At 41.2% G+C, this 13,092-nt stretch overlaps 2 pseudogenes; both read right to left on the reverse strand.

Moving 5' to 3' along the window:
- Positions 1–2,482: 2,482 nt before the first annotated feature.
- Positions 2,483–4,320, reverse strand: LOC123389014 (annotated as a pseudogene).
- Positions 4,321–4,323: 3 nt separating this feature from the next.
- LOC123389042 overlaps positions 4,324–13,092 on the reverse strand; it is a 36,583-nt pseudogene continuing 27,814 nt past the window's right edge.

The following is a 13,092-nucleotide window of genomic DNA, read 5'->3' on the forward strand; positions in this document are numbered from 1 at the left end:
TCTTTCCCATGGGATGTCTGATCTCCACTCCTTAGAGGAAAAGGAGCCCTGGGCACTGGGTGGCAGTCTGGGCATGCTGGGGGTGTGGCAATGATTGGGTCAGCCTGTTGCTTCCTGTCCTCTCCTACGAAGTTAAGATGTATGGTAACAGAAGATACTGATGATAGAAGAACTGCTTTTGTTTTGAGGAAGAAGAATTAGGCACTCTTTCAAAGATAATAGATTCAAAATCGTATTTTTCCTTAATTATTTGGACACTGCTTTAAACGTGAATTATCTCATTTTTGTAATCCTTTATGCCATTTTGCACAGTACACACTCATCAACCATAGGGAAAAATGGTGTTAACAGCATGAACATGGACACAGGTGTCCTTGGAAGGTGGGGGTAATGGTCCACAATGGCCAGAAGCTAGATATGTGTCATTTCCTCTCTGTCACTGCTCAAGTACTTTAACTACTCAGAGTATCTCGTCCTTGTTCTGCAGATGTGACAAGTTGTTTCATGCAACCTCCTGTTACTGTCCCTTGGCACCAAAAAATAACGCATTCAGCTATCATATTATTCATTGAATATTTACTGGAAACCTACCACTCGGTGCAAGCACTAGGCCGGAAGCCTAAGTACAAAGTCATGAAATGCAGCTACAGGGGCACCTGGGTGGCTCAGTCATTAAGTGTCTGCCTTTGGATCAGGTCATGATCCCAGGATCCTGGGATCGAGACCCACACTGGGCTCTTTGCTCGATGGGATGCCTGGTTTTCCCTCTCCCACTCCCCTTGCTTGTGCTCCCTCTCCCATTATGTCTCTGTCAAATAAATAAATAAAATCTTAAAAAAAAAAAAAAGAATGAAGTGCGGTTACAGCCACAAGCAGTGGTCCTTCCACCAGGGGTGACAACTAGCTCCGTGACATGGGTCAAGTGTCCCAGAAATGCTGCAGGTGTAGAAGAGGCCTCAGAGTGGGCAGCCCGGGGGCTGAACAGAGCATATGACTTGGGTCCTGAAAAATGAGTTAGTGATCTTTTAGGAGATAAAAATATTGCAGGCACAGGGAATAGTTCCGGCGAAGGCAGGAAGGCCCGCAAGAACCTGGCATATATGGAGAATAGCAGAATGTTCTGCTGAATGGGCCTTCAGCCCCACTGTGTGAGGTGGTGTGTAAACCTGTGTGAGTGTGTGTGTTGGAGGGGATGATAAGGCTGGAGAGGTGGTCAAGAATCTTTTAGTTTTTAAGATTTTATTTATTTATTTGACAGAGAGAGAGAGAAAGATTAACAGCAAGAGAGGGAATACAAGCAGGGGGAGTGGGAGAGGGAGAAGCAGGCTTCCCGCTGAGCAGGGAGCCCAATGCAGGACTCAATCCCAGGACCCTGGGATCATGATCTAAGCTGAAGGCAGATGCTTAACCAGAGCCACCCAGGCACTCTGAGGTAGTAAAGAATCTTGATGCCATGCCTCATTTATATTTTATCTGGCAGCTAAGGGGAACACAGCTGAGGTTTTTCAACCTATGGAAATAAATGATTAGGGTTGGTTTTTGTCAGGTTGTTCTGGTGTAAAGAAAGAATTAGAGGGGTGTCAGTCCAGAGGCCAAGAAACCGGTCTCACCTCCACTTGCCTGCCAGTCTAGGCAAGAGAGCTATACAGGCCTGGACTTTGGCAGAGTGATGCTTCAGAGAAAAACAGGAGAGAGAATTGATCAGATTCGAGGGTCAGGGAGAAAGAGCAGGAAGGAGAAATTGGGGGGTGGGGGAGGGGAGAAGGAACACAGAGAGAGGGAGACTCTTAAGCAGGTTCCATGCCCAGCACGGAGCCCAATACAGGTTCCAATGTGGGGCTCAATCCCACTACCCTGAAATCATGACCGGAGCCAAAATCAAGAGTCCAACTCTTAAGGGACTGAGCCACCCCGGCACCCCGGGAAGGAGAATGTTTAAGCAACTCTAGGTAGGGTGTACTTACTGACATGAGGAATTTCTGTTTTCTAATGCAGGTAGAGAGGGTAGACTTCCATTTGCACCATAAATAAAACAGCCATTCATGTTTCCAACTTGTTAACACCAGCATACTATGAACCCCTTTCCTTGAAAATCACATGGTATCAATTTCATGCCGGTGGCAAAGTGCCCTAGTTGACAGACATCCTGCAGTTGCTCAAATCTTTTCTCCTCCACATTCTTTCTTCCACAACAGATTCCCTCTACATCAGCCCCCCCTAGTACCACAAGACACGGAGAGGAGTTCAGACTGAGGGCAAGCATGGAGCCGTTCTGGGCTCTAGTGCAAGTCTGATTTCTATAAAAAGGCATTTAGAAAACAAGGAGCAATGTTGCCATTTTGCCTTTAATGGAAAAGTGGCTAGTGGTTACAGTAAAAAAAAAATCATTTTATTTAAAAAAAATCTCTACCAACTTCTAGGCAATCACTGGGTTTTCAGAAATACACGTATACTTGAAAACCAATAGTCTGTATAAAAATAAACTTTGAATGTGCAATTAAAAAGGGAGGTGCCCTGTCCTTTTCAGGTGCACAAATGCACAGTAAAAAGGAGGCAAGTTGGTGTGAGATGGGTTTACCCCAGTGCAGAGGGGGATTTCACTTTGGAAGACAAAGCCTGTTTGAAGTGCCCTTGAGGTCTTGCATGTTGGGAGAGCGCGGCTGGGGAATGATGGAGGCCCTCCTCCTCTCCCCGCTGAGGCTGTGCAGCTTGCTCACCTCTTTACAGAGATGCTGAAACACATCACAGACGTCCTCATAGTTTTCACTGGTGGAAATTTCAAGGAACAGGCTGCCCAGTTCATTGGCCAGTTGAATGCCATCATGCGTTTGCACCTGACGGGCATGGAGAAGGTCTCCCTTGTTGCCCATGATGATGACAGGGGCCCTAGAGTCAGGGTGGACCTTCCGGATGTGGTGGTAAAGGGGGCAGATGGACTGGTAGCTGTCGTAGTCTGTGATGGAGTAGACCAGCAGAAAGCCTTCTGCCCACTGCACGCACTTGGACAGGGAATCAACTATTTGGGTCAGGTTGTCTTGGACCTGAGAAAGATCAAAATGAGTCTGGATCAAGGAAGCCCTCAGTGGGAGAGGACTCAAAATAACATCAGAAAAACACTTGCAAAAACGCGCTCAAAAGAGAAATCTTAAATACAGTTTGTAGATGCTACCTAACTTCTGCAGGAGGAGGCTTTGGATGCAGGAAGAGCAAGCTCCCTGCCTGGGTTATTTTATGGCTGTTGCCAATGCATTATCCTTAAACCCCCGCTTGGCGGATATTCTGTGGCAAGCCCTGGCTGACTGCAGAATGACTTCACTGAGAACTTTCAAAGAAGAATGGCACAATCTTTAGGGAACTGAAAATAAAACTTTGAAAATAAGCCAAGATAAATATCTTGGCTCTCCCATCAAAAAACTAAGCTCTAAGACCCTACATGAATCCATTTCCCTTTCAGTTTGTAGAATCTCTTAATCTAACACCTATTTCCTCTCCCAGGGCCTGAGCTTTGATAAAGGAAAGAGGCTGCATGAGGCTGGCTGAGGACTTTGAGGGGTGAAGAGCCCAAGCTCTGGAGAGAGAGTCCTGGGTGTGAACCTCTGTCAACCTTTTCCAGCTACTTGACTGGCGGCAAGTTTCTTAATCTTTCTAAGACTTAAGTTATCTCATGCATCAAACAGGAATAACAATGACAACACTTACCTTACAGGGCTATTAAGATTCAATACTACAATCCCAAGCACTTAGCATTGTGCCTGGCAGCTCTCACATCCATTCATCAAATATTTACTGAGACCTTACTCTGAACACAAGGCACTGTTATGGCGGCCGCCAGGAATGTACAGTAAATGCAACAGGCCCCCCACACCCACCCTTTCACGGAGTTTGCATAAATATCGTGTTAGGTAGACATAAGTGCTGCAGAGGAAAAATAGAGCAGAGCCATCTAATGACAGGACTGGACTCAAGGGGTGTGTGTGGAATGGATGTTCAGAGCCAGCTGTCATCTCCTTGTGTTGAACTGGATGACTCTGGTCTGGTCCCTGTCATTAGAGTAACAAAACAGAGCTATCAGCGGCGAGATGGTCAAAGGGATGCTTCAGTCGAGATCTGGCTGGTACATGCCCAGTTAGTAAACAAGTATTTCAGTTTCTGTGCGCCACACAGCCTCTGTCACAGTGACTCAACACTGCCACCGGGGCTCACAGGCAGCCACGGAGGGGGTGCAAACAGAAGAATGCAGCCACGTTCCAGGGAGACTTGATTTACGAGAGAGGACAAAGATTGGGTTTGGAGCTGACCTCTGGTCAAGATCGTGTCCATCACAATTAACATGAATCATATTATCTGATCTCCCAAGACTCACTTTAATCTTCCATCATAATAAGCAGGAGTTCCCAAGACGATGGTTTTAATGAAGAAAGGCTGATTGGTGTGGTTCTCTTCATATACACCAACAATACTAAAGCCCCAACTTCCCAAGTAGCTTCTTCGTAAAACAATATCATGGCAGCTATGAAGGGCACTATCACAAACACAAAAGGTCAAGAAAAAGTTAGTGGGGCGGCTTTTATAGCCTGTTCACCTTTGCTTCATTCCATACTTACCCTTATCACTGCTGGGAAACAAAAAAGGGCTTTTTTATTTCCTTCTGAACACATTATTCTGACAGCCCATTTTCCAGCACAGACTCAGTCCTACGTAGACTGGAATTTGTCCAACACTGTCCCGCCTTCTTTTCCCAAATGAACACACACACACACACACACACACACACACACACAGCTAAACACACCTGGTTACAAGTCACACCACAGAAAGTCGTATAAAATGGCTCTGTGCCTGCGTTTTCTCTCTGCACTGTCAACAATGTCCTCAATTTGGATATCCACCTGTATCTACAGAGTTTGTATCTACAAAAAGGTGGTACACAAGGGATCTAGTCCTGCTAATCTCAGCACTTAAATGAAAGAAAGATAGAAAACGTTCTTTCTTCTTCATCTACGTGAGGAGTTATTTGTTGTTTTTTCCTCTTTCACTTACAATGCACTCATTTTAAGGGAGATTGATTGACAAAATAGAGAACTCAATCTAGAAAACACTAATGAAAATCATCTTTCTTTCTCCATACAGCTTTTTTTTTTTTTTTTTACTTTTTTTTAACCAGGGACTCTGAAATGCTTCAGTTAAAATGCCACTGTCAGTTGGCAAATATGACATCAGAGCTCAATTAATAAAAACTTAAAAATAGAAGAAAACCCCACCTAAAGGATACAGAAAAAATATCTCCTTGTAAGATCGAAGTATTTTTCATTTTTAGATGAAACTGGACCTAGTCATCTAAGGTAAGGTTTCCTGTTTTTAATCTATTAAAAAGACTTCTTAATAAAGCCAATTCTTTAAGCGATATATGAAATGTTAGAACTTTTAATCTGGTCCAGTTTCTTAGCTCATCAATAAGAAAGGACTTTTAAAAAGTCTTCTGGCATAGAGCAGGGTCCCAGGGTCCCCTGGTATTTTAGAGACGATATAGGTTATTTTCATTATTCTGAATCTTCTGCAAAAAACAAACAACAAAACAGCACAACACAAAACAAATAATTGTTTTGTCTGGTACACCACAAGCCAACTGCAGAGAAAGACCCTCCCTTTTGAGAAAGAGCAGAGCTGCTACCCTGTGTGTTGTGCGACCTGCTGGAAAGAGCCGCCGGTACCCACAGAGCAGTGGCCCTCCCAATACCTGGTTGTGTATACTGGTCTGCACACAACACACAACCCCCAGGAGTCCACAGAATAGTGACCTTGGACTGATAGACACCCTTTCGATACAGGCAGACCCCCCAAATAGATTTCATTATCCCGTGTACTGTTCATCTGAAATATCATTGTTCTTTGTGATTCACCTGAAAATGCTCCGAACATAAGCGGTAAAGAGCTGACTGCAGAGCTGGCCCGGAACACCAGGTAACAAGAACTAAAGGAGCGCCAGCAGTGGTGTGCGCATGCTCAGCCCCTGCGCAGCCCAGGAGACCACTTCTCCCCCACTGGTGTGGGACCGGGCCTTTCTGACATGCTGGGTTTCAAGTGACAGGTCAGTGTATCAGGCTGAGTACTCAAGAGGATAAATGAGTTCCCTCTGCTGGCTGAGCCCTCACCATTAGGTAGAATGGCCATGGTTTCATAGCAACCATTCCAATCTATGCCTACAGGGCCCTGAGATACGAATTCTGTTACTGTTTCAGGCCTTTTTGGTCTTTTTCACTACCACAAGGACAAGTCAGTAAGTTAGATGATAGACAAATGAATTCCATTCATCCTGGTTTTTTCTGCTATTCTTTACATGAAAGTACTTTTAATATATATAATATATATATATATTATATATATTAATATATATATGAAGTATAAATATATATATATAAAGTGATATATATATATCACACAGCACTATACAAATGCTAGTTATTACAAATTACATCCAAATGAAGCTAGATGTCTCAGAAACTGGCATTCTTATTGTTTATTTTTATTTAAAAAAATCGGTCATTTTCCTACTTGGCTCAGAATCAGAATGTTTCATCATAGTTCAGTTTTAGGTTTCCTCTAAAGTGATCTAGAAACAAAGACAGTAATACACATTCTTCCAACTTCAATACCGAAGTATATACAACACTCATCAGGAGCTGAAACACTTTCATGACCAGACAATGACCAACTACAGAATGTCCTGGTGGGTTACAGTCCCGAAGGTGGTGAGAAGACCTACTCTCGGACACCAGTGGTTTGGCTGAAAGAGTCTCTCATGTCCAATAAAAACTGAGTTCTGACATCCTGCTTTTTTAGAGAGAGGTAACAAGATTAAGAAACGGGTTTTAGAAAAGCTTCTCAAAAGGCCCCACACTTTGACCTGTTTTATTCTGGTGAAAAATGCACACGAAGTCTAAGCATGTACACGTGTGGTAAATGACAGCTTTTCTAAAGCAAGAGCATGAACATCCAAATCTCATGGCTGGTCCACTTGAGAACCTTCTTAATAGTCATGGACAGAATGGCTTTATTCATTTTTATAAACAGATACACCAAGTCTTTTTAGCTTAGTTATTACTATTAAATTTACCTTTAATAAGGTAAAGGGTTTATTTTTTAAGAATGTTTTAATTTTTTAAAAATTAAAAAAAAATCTTTTTTACAAACTCATGGCCTGGAGATCAAGACCTGAGCTGAGATCCAGAGTTGGATGCTTAACCAACTGAGCCACCTAGATGCCCCTTAAATTTATCTTTTAAAATATAATAACCTAAGAAAAAAAATACCCTTTTCTTCTATAACTTGATATGCCATTGCCACTTTCATCTGTGACAAGGACCTTCCCCCCTCACACCCTGGACTAATGAATTTACTGTGTTCCATACTGAGAAATGTTGTCACTACGATTATTCCATGAAACTGCTGAAACGCTGTCAGTACCTTGGAAGCCCAAGCCACATGACCCACGACGGGGACCAGCTGGAGTCCTACTCATTCTCGCTGAAGGTGCCTGGCTGCTCTTCGGTAGCCTGGGCTGCCTCCTCGACAGTCTAGACCTCAAGTGCTTTCAGGACAATAGCAGGGGACACGGCACTGGCTTTTAGCATAGCCATGGCCTCACTGTGACTTCAATTGGTCAAATCAATGCCATTGATATTCAGCAATATATCACCTGTCCAAAGGAATAAACAAGAAAATGAGATGAGCTACCAAGTCATTATCTTCCCCATGCATCCTGTTATTTGTAATTTTTTCACATCTCTGTCATTCTTACGATATCAAGGGAAAAATCCAATTCATGGAAAATATTCCAAAACAACTCAAAACTTTAAGATAATTTAATCATATATAGGAAAAAATGTGGCTTGAGGCACTGTGATTCAACTGGAAGTCCAAGTCATTAGACCTCGTTTTGCTAATGTGCAGGACCTGGGCATGTTCATTTCTCTTCTTTGGGCTTCAGTGATTTCTATAGTTCTTTTCTGCTCAAAAATTATTTGATCTTTTGCTCTTAGAAATGAATTTTTAACATATCCTGTTTTAGAGTTACACAGTTTTATAGATAAAGATAGTCCTACAGAGTTTGCTCAGTGTGAATGTATCGGAATACTTAAAGAGAAGAGATCCTTGGGTCTACACAAAGAAATGAAACTTGTGATTTGAGCATCTTTTGCTTAAGGAAGGAAAAAAAGTGCTTGTTGCCCTGCCAAGTAATATAATAATAATTTTTAAAAAAGGGCAATGAGGATTATATAAAAGGTTAGGAAGGAAAAGATGAGTGTTCTATTTTTTAGAGGGTTTTTTCCAACATAAAATAATGCAATGATCTAAATAAACATTAGAAAATAACGGAAAGGGCGCCTGGGTGGCTCAGTGGGTTAAAGCCTCTGCCTGCAGCTCAGGTCATGATCCCAGGTCCTAGGATCGGGCTCTGCTCAGCCGGAAGCCTGCTTCCCCCCCAACCCCTCGCCTGCCTCTCTGCCTACTTGTAATCTCTATCTGTGAAATAAATAAATAAAATCTTTTTTAAAAAATAATGGAAACATCATCAAACTGCAGCAATTTTCCTTCCCATTAGGCATTTTTCTAACCTTAGAGAGAGGTTTTACACTTATATATGAAGGGACATTTTAAAATATTTTTTTAAAGATTTTATTTATTTATTTGATAGAGAGAGATCACAAGTAGATGGAGAGGCAGGTAGAGAGAGAGAGATGGAAGCAGGCTCCCTGCTGAGCAGAGAGCCCGATGCGGGACTCAATCCCAGGACCTTGAGATCATGACCTGAGCCGAAGGCAGCAGCTTAACCCACTGAGCCACCCAGGTGCCCTAAAATATTTTTTAAAAATCATATTTAATAGAAAATTTGGGGAATATTTGTTACTTTTTTCAAACATGAGTGGCATGCAGGGAGAAGATGGGAGAGTTTCACTGTTCCCAGCCCTCCCTATCTTACCTCTCTTGATGCGGCCATCACGTGCCAGACAGCCATGAGCTGGCACACTGGTTACAAGGATGGGCAGTTCACCACTCTTGCTTCCTCTGCCCCCCGCCACTGTCATTCCCAGGGACCCATGTGGTTCCTTCTTTACGGTAATGTGTTTTTCTTGGCATGTAACACACTGGGTAAGATCCTAACAATTGAGAAGAAAATTCATTGCAAAATAAATAATACATAGCTGAAGTAAAGTAAGGAAACTGAAGGAAAAAATACCATGGCAATGATAAAGTCACTGTTAAAATCAATTACTGTAGAAATAATACACAGTTCTTCATGGTACAAACATGACACCGAACACTGGGGATCACAATGTCAGACTTTGGACGGCTGTATTTTCATATGACTATGTATGGAACAGAAAAAACTCAGGACTGTTGACATATGGAAGTCAAAATAGGGCCAATTCTACAAAAGTAAATAATGCATTTGAGTTTTAAGATTCTGAAGACAAGCTAATTAATTTTATTTCTCTCTCTCTCCTCTATTCTTTGAAAGAAATGTTGACAGAATAGTACAAAAGTAAAGTGCAGATTTTGTTAACTGCCAGAAAAAAGCTATAGATCTATCTTCTGTTTCTTACTCATGAGAATGCTCGGTCATGAAATGGGTGCAAACTCATCTTCACAACCTTCACGGAAAGCTATAAGGATATGAAATAACTGAATTTTTGAAAAAGTTAAGGAAGAGAAAAAATTTCAAACAAACTGTCTTCTCAGGAAAAAGCAATTTTTACCGATATTGATTGTTTCTATTTATTACCGATATTTATTGACACTCCTAGAAGAAAAGCAAAATTTAAAACATCACCTTTTTAAAATTAGAATGCTATAAAAAACAAGGTGTACCTATGCAATATTAATATTAAAATAGCAATAGTAACTAACATTTATTGAAGATTTACTATGTGTAAAGCAAATGGCTTCACATGTATTATTTCATTTTAATGGTTTCATTAAATTTCATTACAATGGTCCTGAGTGTAAATCCTATGGTTGGCCCCATTTTATAAACAAGGGAATAGCCTTATTAGAAAGGTCATGTAATTTGCTCCAAATTATATTGCTATGCATGATCACACTGGGATTTGAAGTGATTCAAGTTAAAAAAAATACACATATACACACTTAGTGTATATACATAAACATGTATTCATATGTAGTTGTGTATGTTCATACAGCATGATGCTATATGCATCCACACTACAAGGGTGCTATCCCATTAAGTGTAATAATGGAAGCTGATATCTCAAAAGGTTCCTTAACGCTTATACTATAAGAGCATACTGTAGATAACAAGATAACTATTACCACGACTAACAATATCAACAGCAGAACTAGATGAATTCTTTTGCTAGAACTGTAACATTTCCTTTAGTGACACTGCTTCAGAGCGGACAGGTACGACGTGTCAGTCAAGCCCTGGACCTGCAGGGGTGTCTGCTCTTCTCTGCTCCTGAAACCCACACTCTGAAATTTTCTTGAGGGCACTACTTAGAGTTCCTTGAATTTTGTCCTCATAGAAAACCTGTAAATGTCTACAGGTGGTATCATAGTATATGACATCTATGTTCTCATCCTTCAAAACTGGGCAAGACCCACGTTATTATGAAGACAATCCAGGTAAACTCAGCTGGGAGCATACTGACTTCAATGCTTGTGTCTGTCAGGTTTTGAGTCAATCAGAGGTGGTTGTTTTATTCCTCGATATGGCTGAGATGTATGCATTTTAGCCAAACTTCACAGATTACTCTTGGTATACTTCATGGAAACTTCTTTTTTTTTTTTTAATTTTTATTTTTTATAAACATATATTTTTATCCCCAGGGGTACAGGTCTGTGAATCACCAGGTTTACACACTTCACAGCACACACCAAATCACATACCCTCCCCAATGTCCATAATCCCACCCCCTTCTCCCAAACCCCCTCCCCCCGGCAACCCTCAGTTTGTTTTGTGAGATTAAGAGTCACTTATGGTTTGTCTCCCTCCCAATCCCATCTTGTTTCATTTATTCTTCTTCTACCCACTTAAGCCTCCATGTTGCATCACCACTTCCTCATATCAGGGAGATCATATGATAGTTGTCTTTCTCTGCTTGACTTATTTCGCTAAGCATGATACGCTCTAGTTCCATCCATGTTGTTGCAAATGGCAAGATTTCATTTCTTTTGATGGCTGCATAGTATTCCATTGTGTATATATACCACATCTTCTTGATCCATTCATCTGTTGATGGACATCTAGGTTCTTTCCATAGTTTGGCTATTGTGGACATTGCTGCTATAAACATTCGGGTGCATGTGTCCCTTTGGATCACTACATTTGTATCTTTAGGGTAAATACCCAATAGTGCAATTGCTGGGTCATAGGGCAGTTCTATTTTCAACATTTTGAGGAACCTCCATGCTGTTTTCCAGAGTGGCTGCACCAGCTTGCATTCCCACCAACAGTGTAGGAGGGTTCCCCTTTCTCCGCATCCTCGCCAGCATCTGTCATTTCCTGACTTGTTGATTTTAGCCATTCTGACTGGTGTGAGGTGATATCGCATTGTGGTTTTGATTTGTATTTCCCTGATGCCGAGTGATATGGAGCACTTTTTCATGTGTCTGTTGGCCATCTGGATGTCTTCTTTGCAGAAATGTCTGTTCATGTCTTCTGCCCATTTCTTGATTGGATTATTTGTTCTTTGGGTGTTGAGTTTGCTAAGTTCTTTATAGATTCTGGACACTAGTCCTTTATCTGATATGTCGTTTGCAAATATCTTCTCCCATTCTGTCAGTTGTCTTTTGATTTTGTTAACTGTTTCCTTTGCTGTGCAAAAGCTTTTGATCTTGATGAAATCCCAGTAGTTCATTTTTTCCCTTGCTTCCCTTGCCTTTTGCGTTGTTCCTAGGAAGATGTTGCTGCGGCAGAGGTCGAAGAGGTTGCTGCCCGTGTTCTCCTCAAGGATTTTGATGGATTCCTTTCGTACATTGAGGTCCTTCATCCATTTTGAGTCTATTTTTGTGTGTGGTGTAAGGAAATGGTCCAATTTCATTTTTCTGCATGTGGCTGTCCAATTTTCCCAGCACCATTTATTGAAAAGGCTGTCTTTTTTCCATTGGACATTCTTTCCTGCTTTGTCGAAGATTAGATGACCATAGATTTGAGGGTCTATTTCTGGGCTCTCTATTCTGTTCCATTGATCTATATGTCTGTTTTTGTGCCAGTACCAGGCTGTCTTGATGATGACAGTTTTGTAATAGAGCTTGAAGTCCGGAATTGTGATGCCACCAACGTTGGCTTTCTTTTTCAATATCCCTTTGGCTATTCGAGGTCTTTTCTGGTTCCATATAAATTTTAGAATTATTTGTTCCATTTCTTTGAAAAAGATGGATGGTACTTTGATAGGAATTGCATTAAATGTGTAGATTGCTTTAGGTAGCATAGACATTTTCACAATATTTATTCTTCCAATCCAGGAGCATGGAACATTTTTCCATTTCTTTGTGTCTTCCTCAATTTCTTTCATGAGTACTTTATAGTTTTCTGAGTATAGATTCTGTGTCTCTTTGGTTAGGTTTATTCCTAGGTATCTTATGGTTTTGGATGCAATTGTAAATGGGATTGACTCCTTAATATCTCTTTCTTCTGTCTTGCTGTTGGTGTAGAGAAATGCAACTGATTTCTGTGCATTGATTTTATATCCTGACACTTTACTGAATTCCTGTATAAGTTCTAGCAGTTTTGGAGTGGAGTCTTTTGGGTTTTCCACATATAGTATCATATCATCTGCGAAGAGTGATAATTTGACTTCTTCTTTGCCGATTTGGATGCCTTTAATTTCCTTTTGTTGTCTGATTGCTGAGGCTAGGACCTCTAGTACGATGTTGAATAGCAGTGGTGATAATGGACATCCCTGCCGTGTTCCTGACCTTAGCGGAAAAGCTTTCAGTTTTTCTCCATGGAAACTTCTAAGGGCTTAACACTGTATGAATGTTTCCAAGCAGCTACGCAGAGGCTTAGTAATAGAATAATGTGTGCTTTAATTTTTAACAATGATTATCCTCTGAACAGGTTGTTTTGAT

The sequence above is a fragment of the Mustela putorius genome, unplaced genomic scaffold (assembly GCF_011764305.1).
Source record: "Mustela putorius furo isolate JIRA1106 unplaced genomic scaffold, ASM1176430v1.1 tig00003942_pilon_pilon_pilon, whole genome shotgun sequence".
NCBI lineage: Eukaryota > Metazoa > Chordata > Mammalia > Carnivora > Mustelidae > Mustela > Mustela putorius.